A 17,019-nucleotide genomic window follows, 5' to 3' on the forward strand; every position below is an offset into this window, starting at 1 on the left:
CCCTTGTCCCAGGTAACAAGTGAAAAGACAAGGCCTCAAGTTGCTCCAGCAGAGGTTAAGATTGAATATTACGAAAAATCTCCTCACTGAAAGAGTGGTCAAGCATTCAAACAGGCTGCCCAGGGAACTGAGGGAATCACCAGCCCTGGAAATGGCCAGAAGATGTGTGGATGTGACATTTGGGGATATGGTTTAATTGTAAACATAATAGTGTTGGGTTAATGGCTGGACCCAATCATGGAAGTCTTTACCAACCTTAGTGATTCTGTGGTTCTATAAAAGAAAAGAAGAACAGAAACATGTTGAAATACAACATTCTTTGGTCATTAGTGTTCAAAGGAGTTTAGCCAGAAAGATGACCCCTTACAAAGCAATCTACAGATATGTGAGTAATTTCACTGTAGACAGCTACATTCACTAAGCATGAAGCATCAGTGACAGAAAGAAACAAAAGATTGTGAGTTTTCTCATTGAGTTTAGTCAGAAAGATGACCCCTTACAAAGCAATCAGATATGTGAGTAATTTCACTGCAGACAGCTACGTTCACTAAGCATGAAGCATCAGTGACAGAAAGAAACAAAAGATTGTGAGTTTTCTCATCTTTCAGCAAAATTTTTGAACAGAGAAGCAACCTGTTGTAGATAAAAATAAAAATCCCTATTTTTAAGATCTGAGATAATAGTTCTCTTAATAGCTTTCTCTCCCTTTGGTGGGTTCATGGGGACAACCTCTTGTTCTACAGCCTCAGGCTGCTTTTTTCAACCTTGCTTTCTACCACAAATGTGTGAGGTTGCATTTTCAGAAATGGCCTTTTTTCTTGGGATCCAAGTCTGCCTGTTGCTGTTTTTAAGTCTGACATCAGTATCTAACCGTTCTGTTCACCATCTTGAGCAGAATTGCAATATAGAAGGCTTAATTTACTTATCAAGGAGACCAAACTTATAGGTAGCCCATATTCAGTATCTGAGCTACCTCACTTAAATTCCAGTCTAGGAAACTTTGCATTGAACCTCAGGGAGACTCTAGACCTAGGCTCAAGTTCTCTCTGTCAGAGAAGAGCATTGAAAGACAACTTTATTGAATCCCTGAATACAAGGCTAATAGCATTAATAGCTATTAGCTATTAATAGCTATTAATAATAATAGCATTAAGCTTTTCCAGATAATTCTCTGTAGATAAAGAGCCAAATACTTCAGATTTAGAAATCTAACTCCTAGGAAAAGGTAGAATTTTTTTTCCTAAAGCCACAAATCCCATTATTCACATTTTCCAGAAGCTAGCTGAGGACAAGAGCCATGTGCTGTCTTCCATGAATGCCATCCTTATGTGGTTAAATTTCACCACATGGATGAGCTTTGGCAGACACGGAACTGTTAGTGCCATGAGACAGACAAATGTCTGAAAGAGCAGAGCTTTCAGTGGTGAGCACTGTATCTGTCTCAAGGAAGAAACCCATCTGCATTCCAATGTTCCCTTGTAAGGGACATTTCTTTCCGTCTTCACACTTCCGTGCCAGAGTATTGGTCAATTTTTCTATCTTATCTCCTACTTAAACTGCTTCTTAAAGCTCACATTAGCATCTTAGTGAAAAATTAATCATTTTATAATTGATATCCACCAATTAGTGTTCTACACTTCAGTTTCATTTTATTATTTCTGTAAAGTTATCTGAAAGAGTTAACAAGGCTTAAATACTTTAAATAAAATCAGAGCCATTAATTATCTGCCTTTTTTATGATAGAAATTATGCATCCAATTTCAATGGAGAATTATCTGGAAGTGTATCTGAGTCACTCTCCACAATGTTATCAAAGTTAGTAACAGCCTTACGGGGACAGTCCAGGGAATAAGAAATACTAATTATATTGTCTGGTTCTGACTGGCTCCATAGTACTTTACAAAAATAAAAAGCTATTGTATGTAGCCTACTTAAATCTAACACAAGAGAGCCTCATGAAGAGAAATTTAGAAAAATTCTAATGTGGGCTTTGCCATTTGAAAGATCTTGGAGACTAATTCAAACAAGAACAATCTTTTAAGAATGCCTGTTTGATTGTTTTTTTTCAAGTTCTTATGATTGATATGGCATGCAGGAGAGTAATAGAATTGTAACAACTGTGATGAAGCTTTCTTAAATAGAAACTGACATTTCTGACAAATGGGTTTTTTCTCCTTCTTCATGTCCAATCGATTTGAACATAAAAATGTAATTCACTGCAGAACACATGAAAGTTCCTTAGACCTTTATCTGAGACTAGTCTGAAACTAATGGGCTATTGGGATTTTTTTTTTCTTAAACAAAAAAATAAATTATATCTTGTACGTCATCTGCTATTCAATCCAAAATTTTCTTAGCCCAGTCTCAATTAAAGCAGGCAAAATTCCTAATATGCCTAATTTTCCTTGCTAGCCTACCTGCTGCACACACAGCAGTTTCCACAGGAGAGAAGTTTTTCTTTTTCACAGGGAGGAAGCTTTTAATTGCAATATGCTATGGTTTGCATGTCAACAATGAGTGGGACAGCCCTTTTGTGATGCCCAAAAACTTCTCAGTAAGAATTGTGACAATTACTAATTAGTGAAGCAGCTGTTTCTGAATCTGAGGAAAGGGTCTCAACAGGTTATACTCAAAAAATCCTCTGGAATGGAGACAGAGTAAGGAGGTAAAAAAGGTTATAGAAATAGGAGATGATGAGGAAGCTGTAGCTAATTCATGGAAAAAATGAACTTTACAGGGAAATATGTCTCAATTTCTAAAATCATAGCTCAGGTATGAGGTAAATGTTTTTGTTTATGGGAGATAAGGATCTTCTGGAGTCCTGCTAGTGATGGAGACTACACAGCCATTTATAAACACACAATAAAGAACCAGATTTACATATTATATTCAATTATTATATGAAAATAGGAAATCTCAGTAGTCTGTATCATCTTGTTGTCTGTATCATTAAGTTCTTGATAATTCTCCAAATGTTTTTTACAATATTTCATCCAATCCTCTGTGCAGTATTTTAAGATATCCTAGGGTTCTTCCTCATTGGACATTGTCTAGGAATTTCTAATGGGTTCATATAGAAGTTTTTATAACATATACCCTAGGGATTTATTGAAAGTCCTGAAAAAGACTTTGGCAGTGCTCAAGCTAAGCAGCAAGGCAAATACATAATAGCCACATACCACAAAGCCTCGCTGCTCAGCTGGTACTTTCTCCAGAATACATAAGTAAATCAATGACAATTGTGTCTGAAGGTTATCTCATGCCATTAAATATCAGTGGGTAAATGAAATGGTCTCCCACACAACCTCTACACAGAAGCCAACTTGGCTTTCTCAGACAATATACTGTGCTTAAAAAGAACAAATATATTAATTCTAAAATATTTCAGCTACAAAAACCTCTACCTTCCATCCTCATCCACAACCAATATAACCAGAAAGCCTTTTCCCTCATTGCTGTAGAATTCTTGTCTCCTTAAGAGTCTTTTAACTTTTTAGCTACAGGGTAGCTTCAGGAGTTCAGGACACAGGACAGATGTGCATGAGTAACAGTCAAGCCCAGATACGTCACAGAGTCACATGGAGATCATGGGTTTTTATTTCCCAGAACACTGACTGGGGCCACAGTGCTGTCTCAAGCCCGTTCCAAACATTAAGACATCACTGTTAAGCTAAAAAGCAAAGTGCCCCAAAAAAATTGTCATCTCCTTTCCCTCAAGGAAACTTTCTTCTTGTCCCTCTCTGAGCTCCAGGTTTGTCACTAGTGAATGCTCTGTTGGGGGGTCTACAAGGGCTAGCCCTGAACTCCAGACAATACTCCTGGCTGAGCTTATTCAGACGTCTGTGTCCCTGTGCTGCACCTCCCAGTATGCCTGACTTTGAGAAGATGTTTGACCAGCAAGAAGCCAGCTAGCACCCAGCTGGGCTCACTGTTCAGGCTCTGCTCCAGCTCAGAGCATCTGTCTACCCCAGATGAGCTGTCTCTCAAAGAGAACAGCTGTACTCCCACGACTGCCATCTCGACTAAAGCACCTGCACAGACACACTGCAAGCCAAACTAGCAGTGAATAACAGTGACAACTGCAACACAGCATTTCATCTCAGATCCCTATTGTCACATGTTTCTGACATATACATCCCTAAAAAGAACTGGCCTGAGGCTACATTATGGGATTTAAGTCCCATTTCTGGTTGTGTCTGTACTCACTATACAGAAATAATAGAGTCTCATGGCTTTTCTCAAATATGTGTATGTCACAAAATGTCTGTTTCCTCCCACAGATCTAAGAGCAACTTCCCAGTCAAAGTGAAGGAATACATAAATAGAAATTAAATATTGTATTGGGCTGCAGAGCACCTTCACTGAATGAGTGGGCAGGAGGCAGCAGATTCTTTCCTATTGCTTCTCCAAGATGTCACACTACACTGCTGATTAATGTACTGCAGACCTGCAGTATGGGCACAAGGCCACATGTAATGACCAGAAGAAAATACTATTTCAACATCAAAATACATCAGGAAATATTTTGCTGATTTTTGTATTTGAAAGAATTAAGGATCTGTAGAATTAAGCTTTGAAAGCCTAGATTTATGCTTTGCTCCTCTTCAACCACCCTGAAGTCATAGCTATCAACGCCAGAGAAATAACTATCAACTTTATAGGACTGAAAGGTTTCAAAATAATGAACTTAGCTGTGTTGAAGTTAAGCTGCTTATGTGCATGAAGATTTTCATATGGGTACATTTTGCAGAATCCAATTTTTTGAGGCATCCTAGTGAATAAGCATGTCCTGATAAAATCCTTTTAAGCAGCTGTGTGAATGGATGCTAACATGATTGGAAGACAATTCCTCCGTGACTCATTTTCAGCCTTCTGCAAAACAGAAATGCTGTTACAAGAAGGTAGTGGAAAAGAGTAATTAGACCTTGAACTGCAGGTGATGTGAAACATTTGGATATCTTTCTAGAGGATGCATCATGATCACTGCTACCTTCCTGGGGGAAAGGTGATTCTCGCAAAATAATTATAACTACAACAATGTTAGAGTTAATGTTTCTTACATTGCTGTGATTCTCCCACATGAGTTTTGAAAATATCCAGTATTCAACTCAGTTACAGAAATTTCCCTTTGGATGGCAATCTATATGAGATTTCAAGAGAAGAGAGGGTTTTTGAAGTCTGTAATTACAGACATGAAACATATTTTGCCACACAGCCCTTCCTTAGCTGTGTTGCTTAATTTCAAGGCTCAATGCTGCTATTATCAACTAAATTGCATACTGTATCCGTAATAAAACCAAATAGATTCTTCTGGAATGGAGATACTTAAGCACATTAAAATTATCTAGAGTCTTTGCTCTCATTAAACCACAATGGCTCCCTTAGGTGCCCAAGTAATGAGAAGAAATAAGGCCTAATGTCTGATATTCCTGTGAGTTAATCCTGCTTATCCAGCACCTGTATCCCTACCTATCCCACTGTAAACCTGAGAGAACTGCACTGAGAAAAGTGGGACAGATATATGTGTGTGGTTTTTTTGAGACTGACAGGCATTTTACCTTTGTTATAATACCTAATAATGTAATGCACAATTTACAAATATGTTTTGTGCTGTAGACAAATAAGTGTTGCTGTTTCTGACCTGCTGCCCAGAGTTCCATGACAAAAAAAAATTTCAAAAGAGCTAGCCACTGCTCACTAGTTTTGATATACTGCAACTGACAGCACATTGTCTTCAGTTCCTCTAAACTTAGTCACTTTTTTTTGTTTATGTATGTAAGGAACTTCAATAATTATCATAACTCCTTGAAACCCTCATAGCTTCTCTATATTTATTTTTTAAACATTAAAATTTTGGTGATACCCCTAAATACAAAAATCAAGTAGAACCCAGAGTAAAGTACAATTTTTGCTTAAAGCTTAAAGAATTAGTTCATTTTCAATCGACTTCCAAGGAGACGTTAGAGAAATTTAATGAAAAAAATATTCCAAAATGCTGCAACAATTAGCAGAAAATTCCAATATAAATCAAGGGATTGCTCATTGCTATTGTAGCTCCTTGGCTGACATAAAAGTAATGGTTCTATAATCAGGCTGGAATTTGGGGATCAGGAATTTCCCTACACTTGCCAGGTTTACAAAACTTCTCTGTTTCAGCTTACATTTGGATCAAAGTAGTCTCAGGTTGTGCAAGTCTTACACTGGGGTCAGCAATATTTCTAAATGTGTCTTGAATAACAACACTGGAAATTGTATCAAATTTAAATAAGAACTGTATATTTTTGTTTGCTTGGAAGCTTGCCATTATCTGGCAAAAGCAAACTGCTTCTTCAGTGCACGTGTCCAGCACTGCATGAGGCAAAATAAACAGCTTTCTGTGGAAGCCAAAGACAAGCTGATTTATCTCTTAAATTTTCTACTTGCACTGTGAAAAGAATACATTCTTTTATTTGGACACATGATGATCAGTACAAGATTGAAGATCAGCAGGAGAGTCTTTAAATGCATTAATATGATAAAAAATTATTCATTACTTTTATTGCTACCTAAAACAATAGCCATCCTAATATACTAACAGGTATATATTATCTACCATCCTCTTGCTTAATATGCAATTTTTATGTTAGGCAGATGTAAAAAATAAGCCATGATAATTAATATTATTTCATTCTAGCTGAGGAAGCCTTGATTCACTGTTTAAAGCATTGTAGCTAATGATATTTATTTTCTTCTGAAAGACCAAGATCCAAGTAGCTCTTTATTAATTTAAATATATTGGATAATATATATAACTTTTGTATATATATATATAATTTTTGAACAAAATTATGTCAACTGGAAATTTAAATTCAGACATGTCAAAGAAGTGAAATTTAGCAGATCCTAATGAAATAATCCCTTCTACAAGGATTTGTTACTGTTCTAGTGACAACTTCATCTTATCAAAAATTACCATTCCCATTGCAAAACTACTCTCATACTCCACAGCATATGACTCAGGTACTACTAATAAACTTTCTTCAGATATTCAAGTTTCTATACATTTTCTGATTTTTATTAGCATTTTACACCTTTACAGGAAAAGACAATTTCTTCTCTTTTTTGTAAATTATAATTCTCTCCTCCACTCTAATTATCAATATTAGAGTGGAGGAGAGAATTTTCCTCTTATAGCTCCTAGCACCCACAACTTTTTTTAGATTCTGGGCTTGTTCTTCCACCTAATTGCCATGGCAGTATTTTAGTGGGTGCTACATTCCTAGGGAAATTCTGCCTTTTAAATATTTCATTTTCAGTTATTAATGAATTATATCCTGCCTCTATTGAAGTAAAATGTAAACTTCTTACAGTTTCAAAGGCAACAGATTTTAGCCCAACACAGAGGACAAGGTAAGTAATTCTCTCAAGTATAACTAGAGAACAGAAACATAATCTCCAATAATAACGAGAGACCACTTGGACTCGAAGTGAGTTTGGTCTTATTAATCTGCTTGTATTTTGAATACATAATTCAATGTATTCAAATTTATAATTTTGAATATTAAACCAAAATAAATTAGAGAGCACTTGGACTCGAAGTGAGTTTTGTCTTATTAATCTGCTTGTAAATATGAATTTATAATTTTGAATATTAAACCAAAATAAATAATAGTAGTTCTGAATGGTCAAACTTTTTTTTTTGGTTCTACAGTAGCCTGTAAGAAGTGAATGAGAAAAAGAGTGGGAAGAATCTAAAGATTACTATGAATATAACACCCAAAAGCAAAGGGAAGGCCAAATAAATCCAATATTTAGATGCTTGAAAGTGACTTCAAATGGAAGATGGAATTATGCCCTATTAGGTTTATTTAACATTAGGAAAATGTTCTAAAATGTACTAAAAAACTCAGGGAAAATTATCTTTGGTATTACACCTACAAACATGAACCATATGGTCCATAAGAACCGTAACATTTGCAAAAATAATGAAGATACAACATGGAAAGGACATGAAAAATGGAGTGGAGGAGGTTTAGTTAATATCTGTTTAAGACCAGAACATCATGAGTATTTTGTTACAGTACTACAGGTCCTGGGCTTTCGTTCAAGTGTGAGAGTTGATGATAGCTGAGCGAGCCAAGAGACTGCACTGGCAACCTGGGATTGGACTGTTTCTGAAAGAGCACATTTTGTAGCACCACTTACCATGTGATCTCCTTTTCTCAACTTAAAAGCCTCCCATCTAAATAAGGACAAGCTCAATTTCAAAAAAAATCCTTTGCAAGCTGCTCTGAAGTTCACCACTAACTGATGCTCTAATATAATAGTTTCATGTAAGCCGTTTCATGTAAGCTTAGCCATTTCTGTCACCTCTCTTCAGGTAGAACAAGGACAATAGGAGCTGATTTATCCCTAAGTTTCACAGTGGGAATACTCCACAAGTTGAAATTAAGGAAACTGGTTTTAGTTTGATAGGAAATGTAAAGGGTGTTAGACTCTTTATTAATCCTAAAAACCTTGTGGGCTTCCAACTCTCGTATAAGTGGTCACACAACATGTACATTCAAGAGCAAGACAGCATCCAAGCAATGCTTGTGAGCAGGCTCTGTAACATCTGACACAGCAACACTCAGGCTGGGTGCCTGAGGCAAAATAATTCATCTGTCTGGGCCCAAAAACAGTTATGCACACACCACAAAGAAATGCTGGAGAGCACTCACATTGCATTTCCTGTAGGCTGTAGTCCACCTACGTAACTGGATCTCACACACACATCCCCAGCCCCTGGGTCATACAGGAGGTCATTCAGGACAGTCCTATGGCCGGTTCATCCAGCAGACCAAAGAGCATCACTGCAGCACCTCTTCTACCTATCAAACTCCCTCTCTTCTATCAACTGTCAATTTAGCTGCTGTGGCAATCTTTGTCTGGAACTGGTAATTTCCAGGCTAAGAGCCTTATCTGGAATAAGGTATTGTAAGATATCTGGAATAAGGTATTGTAAGGTAACAAGAACCATAAATTAATTCTTCTTCATGTAGGAATAGCCACCATGATTACACTAGTTCAAAAATCAGAAGTTGAAAACTCACAAGTCTATTACAAATATAAATTGAATGCTTTCTTATTTATTTTAATGTGTTTGAAACACAAGATTTATTTTAATGTGTTTGAAACACCTTAGAACAGAAGCTTAAAAAACGACATTGCAATTAATATTGAAAATTGCCACATTATTTGTGAAAATTTCAACAATTGTAAGAATGAAAATGTAATTACTATATTCAGACTTCAAGACTTTGAAGTTAAAATAGGTATTTTAGACTATACATTAAATATAGATACAACTGTACTTTCCTATTTTTAATAAAAAATATTACACCTTACCGTGAATTTGGCTTTCTTTAATTTAGCGTTCTGTCAGATAGTTTTCAATCTTTCTGGATGTGTGGACCATTACAAGTTTTCAACTGAAGCTCAAAGACCTTTAAAAATATTTTATGGTACAGTGTTCGGAGACCACAAGTAATCTGATCACACCCCTTTGGACACCACAGGCTAAGCTGTTTTACCTACATCTCTAACAAGCCTTATTACTTCTCTAACAAGCCCTGTTATGTTTCACAAAATATCATACTTCATAAAGCACCCACTTCATTGCACAAGTTAATCACCCACACTGATAAAAATCTGATTCTACATCTGATTACAGGTTTGCTTGGTTTTTATTCCCAGATGCTGGGGTTTGTAGTGTAATTTTTTTAGATTGAAAGAGAATATTACTACCTGATGATATTTTCCTGGAACTTATGTACCATAGTCAAGTCACCTCTCAGTTATAATCTTTAATTATGCCATTATAAGACATTTTCTCTAATGTTCAAATAACTGTTGCAGTTCTTCTCTGAGGCCTCACTATTTTTTTCTCTGCAAATACTGTAATTCCACTGTCAGTTTAAAATCATTTTAGCAGTCAGGTAGATTTTACTGACTTAACTTACGTGAACTTTCTCAGGTACTGCATGAGTCACTGATTGCAAAACTCTCCTGAACTGTGTCAAAACTGTTCAATATCAGAGTTGACTATGTGCTGACCATTGCAATCCATTTGCCTATTTACCCATCCTCCCAAATCAGAAGATTTTCAGTTCAGACCAATCCCTACGATTATGAATCCCACCTCCACCCAGAAAAGCTCAAACTATTTCATGAGTGATTTCTGTCTCAAATATTCATTTTCCACGAGTTCTCCACAACTCTGAAACCTTGAGCTTGAATACATGAAGATTTAGTTTCACAGCTAGACTGAAGAGAAATGCTTCTGTAGTGCTACACTTGGCACCACCATCAGAGATACAGCTTCTTGTGTTTCTTACGTTGCTCTGCTGCTATTTCCACTCTGAGGTGTCAGTATGGTTTTGTGTATAGACTTTAACAGCATCAGTAAATGTTTAGTGTCCCAAAACCCTTTGGTTGCCATGTCTCATATGGTGAAATTAATGCCACATATTAATTGTGGACTTGTTTTGAATTTGTCCCTGTAACATTTCATTGGTCTCCCTTGTATTTTAAGATCATGAAAAACAGTTTTGGCAGTCTGTCATTTGACATATGTATCAGCATAGTTAGCAGATGGCTTAACCTAGATGAGCCTGCTGCAGCATTATTTTTATGCTGATTACCTAACAGCACCCTTAGACTTTACTGTTCAGGATTTTGTTCTGCCAGCAACAGACAATGCAGCAGCAGTTTGTTTATTATCAGTAATGCAGAGAGGTAAATCCTTTTAAAGGCAATCTTCTGGCTACGGAGCATTAGATTTTAGTCTGATCTAGAATGTTGGCATTACTTGCTTGGAGGGCATTACCTTCCAAAATTAACTTATTGTCTCCTGGCAACCAAAGTGCTCTTGTTAGAATGCCAAAAAGCATTCTGCAGTGACCCAGCAAAGGAGGTGATACTAATATTGTTTATTCCCATCTTGAACTAAGGCCAGTGGAAATACTGTAACTACTTCTGTATTTTTTTTTTCTTGCAAAGGAAATTGCTAAAAGTGTTACACAGTTTCTACTGTATTGTAACACAGAGGATTGTAACTTCCTCTGGCTCTGTGTCAAATGATATAATGTGTCTACTTGTATATATTCCTAACTGTACTAATCCTGCCAACACTTGCTACAACTCAGGATGAGCCTTGCTGTTACCCCACTTCCTTCAAACTGCCATTCAGTGTATGTCCAAGTTTCCTCATGTTGTCATCCCCCTACTGACCAGAACCTCCAATACATTGGTAACAGAGCACAATCAATCTCCAGGAGACCTACAAGGCCAGATAAAATTATGATGATGGCAGGCAGATGATCCCAGGAGACAAGGAGAAGGGCAGAAAGTGGAAATTATCCTCACTGATTCTCCTGACAACGTTTTGGAACGTGTCTCGATTTTTCGTTGGTCATTTTTGATAACTCTCTGTGTTGTGTTTTCTGAACCAGAAACAGCTGCAGTATTAAATGGGCAAATGCTGTTGAAGCCTTTCTGCTGCTCTATAAAGCCTTAGAGAACAAATCAAACTGATGAATATGTCAGTAGTGTTTACTTATAATTTCATTTCATTGCCAAGAATAAGACTTGCAGCTTTTTAATAATCTCATAGTCCTGCATCTTGAATATCTTTCTTCTGCTGTCTAAAAGAGGGGAATTGAAAAATTTTTTCTGCAACAAAAACTTAAAACATTGGTACACTTACACACATGCACAAAATGCACAAAACTGTAAGAAGTTAATAAATGGACAAAAGCCCGAACAAGCAGTTACCCAATTTTCTGAGATCAGCTTGTTGAGCTCATACCCTAAGGCTATGCCATAGATCACAAGGTGCTATGGATCAGAATAAAATTTTCAGTATCAATATTAAACTCCTCTCTGTTTATATCTCATGTATAAAAATAGCTGTAGCTTCCAGGGCTGACTTAATAGCTCTGTCAAAGGACCGTTCACACTTTCCAACAATCCTATTAATATAGAAGACATTAAGTTCTATTGCTAAGTAACTGGATGTACATCAGCTGAAAACATAATGCCTCGGTGCTAGAGAAGATAAACATCAAAATACATATCAGAGTGTGGTAGAACTAAGTACATGATTTAACAAGTATTTTTCATAGTGGAAAATTTACTAAAAGGCATAGAAGGATATTTGTATAATTTGACACGAGTTCACTATCAAAATCCAATCTCTATTGCTGAACTTCCTTTTCCTTTTCAGTAAACAAATGAATGGACAAAACATATGCACATCCTGAGGACCTCTGAAAGAAAAATTCTTTTTAGGGGGTCTACATACTGGCTATAAACTTTAGCATATCCAAAAATATTAGTTTGCAATGTAAGTAGGAAATTGTAGTCTTGCTAACCTTGATGAATTTCTTGGGAATCCAATTTGGAGCACTAACAACAGCATCAAGGATAATTTTCAAGGATCAGTTTGCACACAGAAAATTTGAAGCTTTAATATTATAGTTCCTTTAACAGAATTGACAAGAACAATCAAGGTACAGACTGTTACTTGGTTTGTATATCATATGAGGATTACCCAAATTCCAAGTAAGACACTCCCTCCATATTACACAAAGACATTATTCAGATCTGAGTGAGGCTGCACATCCACAGAAGCAGGGTCAGAAATATGCACAGGCTTATATTCTAATTGTGAGGTTATAAGCAGGAGCAGGAGGAAGCAGTCAGCTGTTAGGGTAGTGTGAGATGCCAAAATGGCCTTTTCCTATCGCTTCTGAGGGCTCACCAACCACACCATGCTGACTTAGAATAGTCCAAAAAAGATTATTGAGAGAGCCATTGCTGAGTCCAGTTTAAAATACGACTTACTTCTTGAGGCATTGTTCACATGACTATGCTGCAAGAGATATTTTCTGCTACACTGCTACCGGAGGTTGCTTTCCTCCACCAGGACCCTAGCCAGCATTCCAGGGAACATTGCCACCAGGCAGCATTGGGGATGCAGTGCAATACCTGAGCAGGCAGGCAGGACAGGATGTGTTCACAGGGGAGCCACCTCTGAGCCCACCCAGGCCAGGAGCTCAGCAGCCGTGCCTGTGTTCCAGTGACACAACACAAGGTGCACTCAGACACAGCCTGAGGACCTGCAAAATACAGCACAGAAACAGAATGTGATTTATTTCCATAACAGTCTTCCCACTAAGGCAGCACTAAGTTAGACAAGCTCATAAATAACTGCTTGTCTTTTCTACGTGTCAGGTTCCCCAAATCCAATTCTGTATGCAAAACCGCCATTCAGGAACAGATTAATCCAAATCTTTGGAAAGCCACATGAAGACTTTAAAAAGACAAGCTACTCTAATATTTTATTAGTAGTTCAAAGCGAATCTGGAGAGATGGACACTACAACCATCCCTTACCTGCAGTTGCCAAGGTAACAGCTGCTTTAGGATTAATGCTCAAAAGATAGTTTGTCTTTCATCACAAACACTACAAACACTACATGTATTCATCAGCTGGCTACTCACCAGCCTTTTCTTTACTGGTGCTCTTCCCAGGATATTTATTCTATTAGCTTTCCAAGAGCAATAGCCCCAAATCAGGAGGGATTTTTTAAATTGCATGTTTATACATTATTTATTTACTTTTCAGCAGGCATATGATTATTGCCAACTCACCTCTCAATTACTTCATCCACAGTGGTTCATTTGTCTTCCAAGACAAATAATATTATCTCTCTAATTTAATTCTGTGAAAATACATTGCTTATCTTTATCTTGAGAGACTGTAATGAACTACTCCTGTATTTCCAAAACATCTACCTCTTTCTTTTTTTTTTCCTATATCGTACAGACCTAAAGGAGAGCAATAGGTCTTCTCTTAAGCAGGAAAGATCTCCCTAAGAAAGAATTTCTCTCACTGAGAAATTTTACTTGCCCTTAGCATTTTTCAAACATCTCATAGGGCTATCCTAATCCTAAAGACTGAACAGAGATTTAGAGGAAATTGTAAACAATGTAAAATGTATACAATTTTTGTATAAATATTAAAAGGACACTTCTGGTTCACAGATTTGGTGTGCATAATAGAAAATCATTCCTCAGACACATTGGCAGTTAGTGTGAACTCTGCTGATAAAACAAAAGCAGCCTCTAGGAACTCCAGTTCATTTGTTACAGACATCCAAAAGCTTAGTATTTTTCTTCTCTTTATTTCTCTCCTGTAAGGATCCTCTGTTAATCTTGGACATCAATGTCATTTTGTGCCTTAAAAATTGACTGTGCTATTCAATGATGAAATCCAGCAGCCTTGTGACCTCGCTTCTTGTTACACTGCCTCAAAACAACTCATTAGAGCTGCTCTGTATACAATATCATCCACTATCAGTCCCAAAGTAAGGGAACACCATTTTTTTTCTAAGAATACAGAGAGGAGAAATAAATTACTTCTGTAAGCCAGAACAAAAGGTGATAAAGGAGTATTTTTGACAAGAAAATTCCAATCATGGTGAAATATCAGCTTAGGACATGTGGCATTTTTTTCCTCATCTAGGTGAGTTTCACAAAGTAATTGCTCCTTTCAACACCCAACTGAGAAAAGTAAATGTTCAGGAGATTCTAGCATTAAGTCTTCTTGTCACTGCACTTGGACCATCCTGTGTAAGCTGAAATCCTGTATTCGCCTGGCAGTTACTGGCTCTCTACTTCAGAGTTAAAAAAACATTTGACTAATGTCAGGGTTCCAGTTTAAAATCTTCCACTGAATGTTTGAAAATATCTCATGTAAACCCATTAAATAATCACAACAAAATACAGAGCACAAATCAGTGCTCTCAACATTTGGGTTTTTTTTTTCTGTTTTCCTTCTCTTTACTCAAGAAAACAAAAGCTGAACCTGGAAGAATACTTTTTTTTTTTAAATCTAATTGCTCAATGAGTTCTAATAGTTGAAGAGAACTCATTTCACTTTCCTCCTACTTGGGCTTCACAACTGACATGACTTCATGTAAAATAAGGCAACAGTTACAATGCCCCTAACATGCATAAAATTAATCTTTTATATTTTACCTTATTAATGTGATATTTGAAACATGAACTTGTAAGGATGATACTTATTTGTGAGAATACAAATGCCTTGTTTGTAAGACAACATTGAGTAAGCCTTAGTGACATACAGACACAATTTTGAAAATCATGTCAGATTCTTATGAATTATAGCTGAGGATATAACACCAATACCTCTAATCCTTATAGCTATTTGTCTAATTAATTATCTCCTCTTTTAATTTGATCTTAGAGAAAAAAAAAAGTGAGGAAGCTGGATGGATTTCAGACTATGAGACAAAAAGCAGAAAACATTTTATAAAGGTAAACCTGCTTGGGAAGCCAACTTTCACAGCCTAGTTCACCATTCTGTGGTAACTCTTGCATGTAGACTACCTTGGAGTACACAGACAAGAGGCTACCTCATGCAATGGCGTTTTTAATGACTTATTCTCTAGGCTAAGATTTCAGTTATTTACTCTCAGTGTTAATATTGCTCCAACAGGAACTCAGCCTGTGAATACATCTAAGCTAGCCTGCTGTGCTATGTGCAAGCTTCTATTTCTGGGTACTGATTTTAGCAAGAAACAAATAATTTATTACCTTGTAAATCATTATATGAGGACTTTCCATTTTCAAGACAACCTTCATTGTTAAACAGATATTCAGATACTGCAGTTATGAGTTTTGCATAAACCTCTAGCTAAATAATATTTCATTTCTTTTATGCTAGCTTATCATGAAGAAAAAATTCTTCTTCAATTCCTTTATTAGTAATAACATCCCTATGCTCCCAGCTGTTTTATCTGGAGCACTGAGGAGAAAAAAGGATCCAAATCCTCCTCATCAAATTGACATGACTTCTGAATATGCCTCTGGGTGACACATTAAACAAGACAAGGACAAGATATATGGTATCATTCTTCACAGGACATTCCTCATTAAGTAAGTTGAATACATCAAGTACCCAGATGAGCTACATTGCACAAGACAGTGCCCTTTAAAACTGGAAAATAGGTTCCTAGCCATAAATTCAGCCTTCACCGTATTAGCTGGCTGTCTCTGAATAGGGCTAAATCTGGAAGTTTATTCCTATCTGTTACTACTGCTCTAACTTGAACAAGCTGCAATTATCACAGAAAAGCAGTTATGATGACAGAGGGCATGGTCACAAATTACTGAGAGCAAAAAAGGGGGTAGAGGGGAGGAATTCATAGCTCCAAAATCACATATTGCCACATCACCTAGAAGCTGAGCTTTCTCATCAATCCCAGCCTGTCTGTAGTGCCAGATATTTACCTTGTGTCCTTCAAGTAATTACATATTCTCCTTACAGGGGAAAAAAAAAAATCAGGGGTGGGGTAAAAAAAATTATTGCTTTAAAAAACAACCATGATACTAGCTACCAAAAAAAGAGAGCTCAAAATGAGTTCTCCCAACAAGGTATGATTCCTGGGCAGGCGGTACGTCAAAGGGGACTTAAGAGATGTGAGTAAAGATTGGAAAGGAAGAAAGGACGAAAACCCTCCTAAGACTTAGAGAATTATAGCATATCAGGAGGTAAAAAACCCAAGATCATGAAAAAAAAGCAGAAAAAATAAGCCCACTAACTATGAAGAAATTCAGTCCTATGTGATTACCCTGATTAGAGTAGGGATGATGTGTCCATCACAGAGCATCTGAGTTCCAGGGTTTTCCCAGCCTGGCAACAGGTTCTTCAGTTTAAGTCCCTGCTCAATTGCAACCTCTCTGTGTCCACTCTATGGGGACATTAAGTGAGTAAAATCAACAACATGAGAGCTTACTTACCTACCTAGAAAAATGATAAAGAAGGCTGTTGGAAGATTTGCAATTTTTAGATAATGTGAGCATGCTTTAAGCTGAGCTAACAATGTGCTTGGTGTAGCCCAGCTGGAGACTTTTAAACAATACTGAGAGCATCTTCATGTAGAGTACTTACAGAAGGGACACAGCTACAGAA

General features: G+C 36.9%; 1 protein-coding gene across 5 annotated transcripts in view; it reads right to left on the reverse strand.

Annotated features, from left to right (window-relative positions):
• TRMT9B (tRNA methyltransferase 9B (putative)) overlaps positions 1-17,019 on the reverse strand; it is a 115,772-nt gene that overhangs the window by 33,792 nt on the left and 64,961 nt on the right. For 2 of the 5 annotated variants that reach the window (XM_039698781.1, XM_039698779.1), the window contains one exon: positions 13,009-13,139. The exons of the other annotated variants lie outside the window; for them this stretch is intronic. The gene's annotated coding sequence lies outside the window, so the exon portion shown is untranslated. The remainder of the gene's footprint in view (positions 1-13,008; positions 13,140-17,019) is intronic. 5 annotated transcript variants of the gene reach the window in all.

The sequence above is a fragment of the Passer montanus genome, unplaced genomic scaffold (genome assembly GCF_014805655.1).
Source record: "Passer montanus isolate IOZ18808 unplaced genomic scaffold, ASM1480565v1 scaffold13, whole genome shotgun sequence".
NCBI classification, from domain to species: domain Eukaryota; kingdom Metazoa; phylum Chordata; class Aves; order Passeriformes; family Passeridae; genus Passer; species Passer montanus.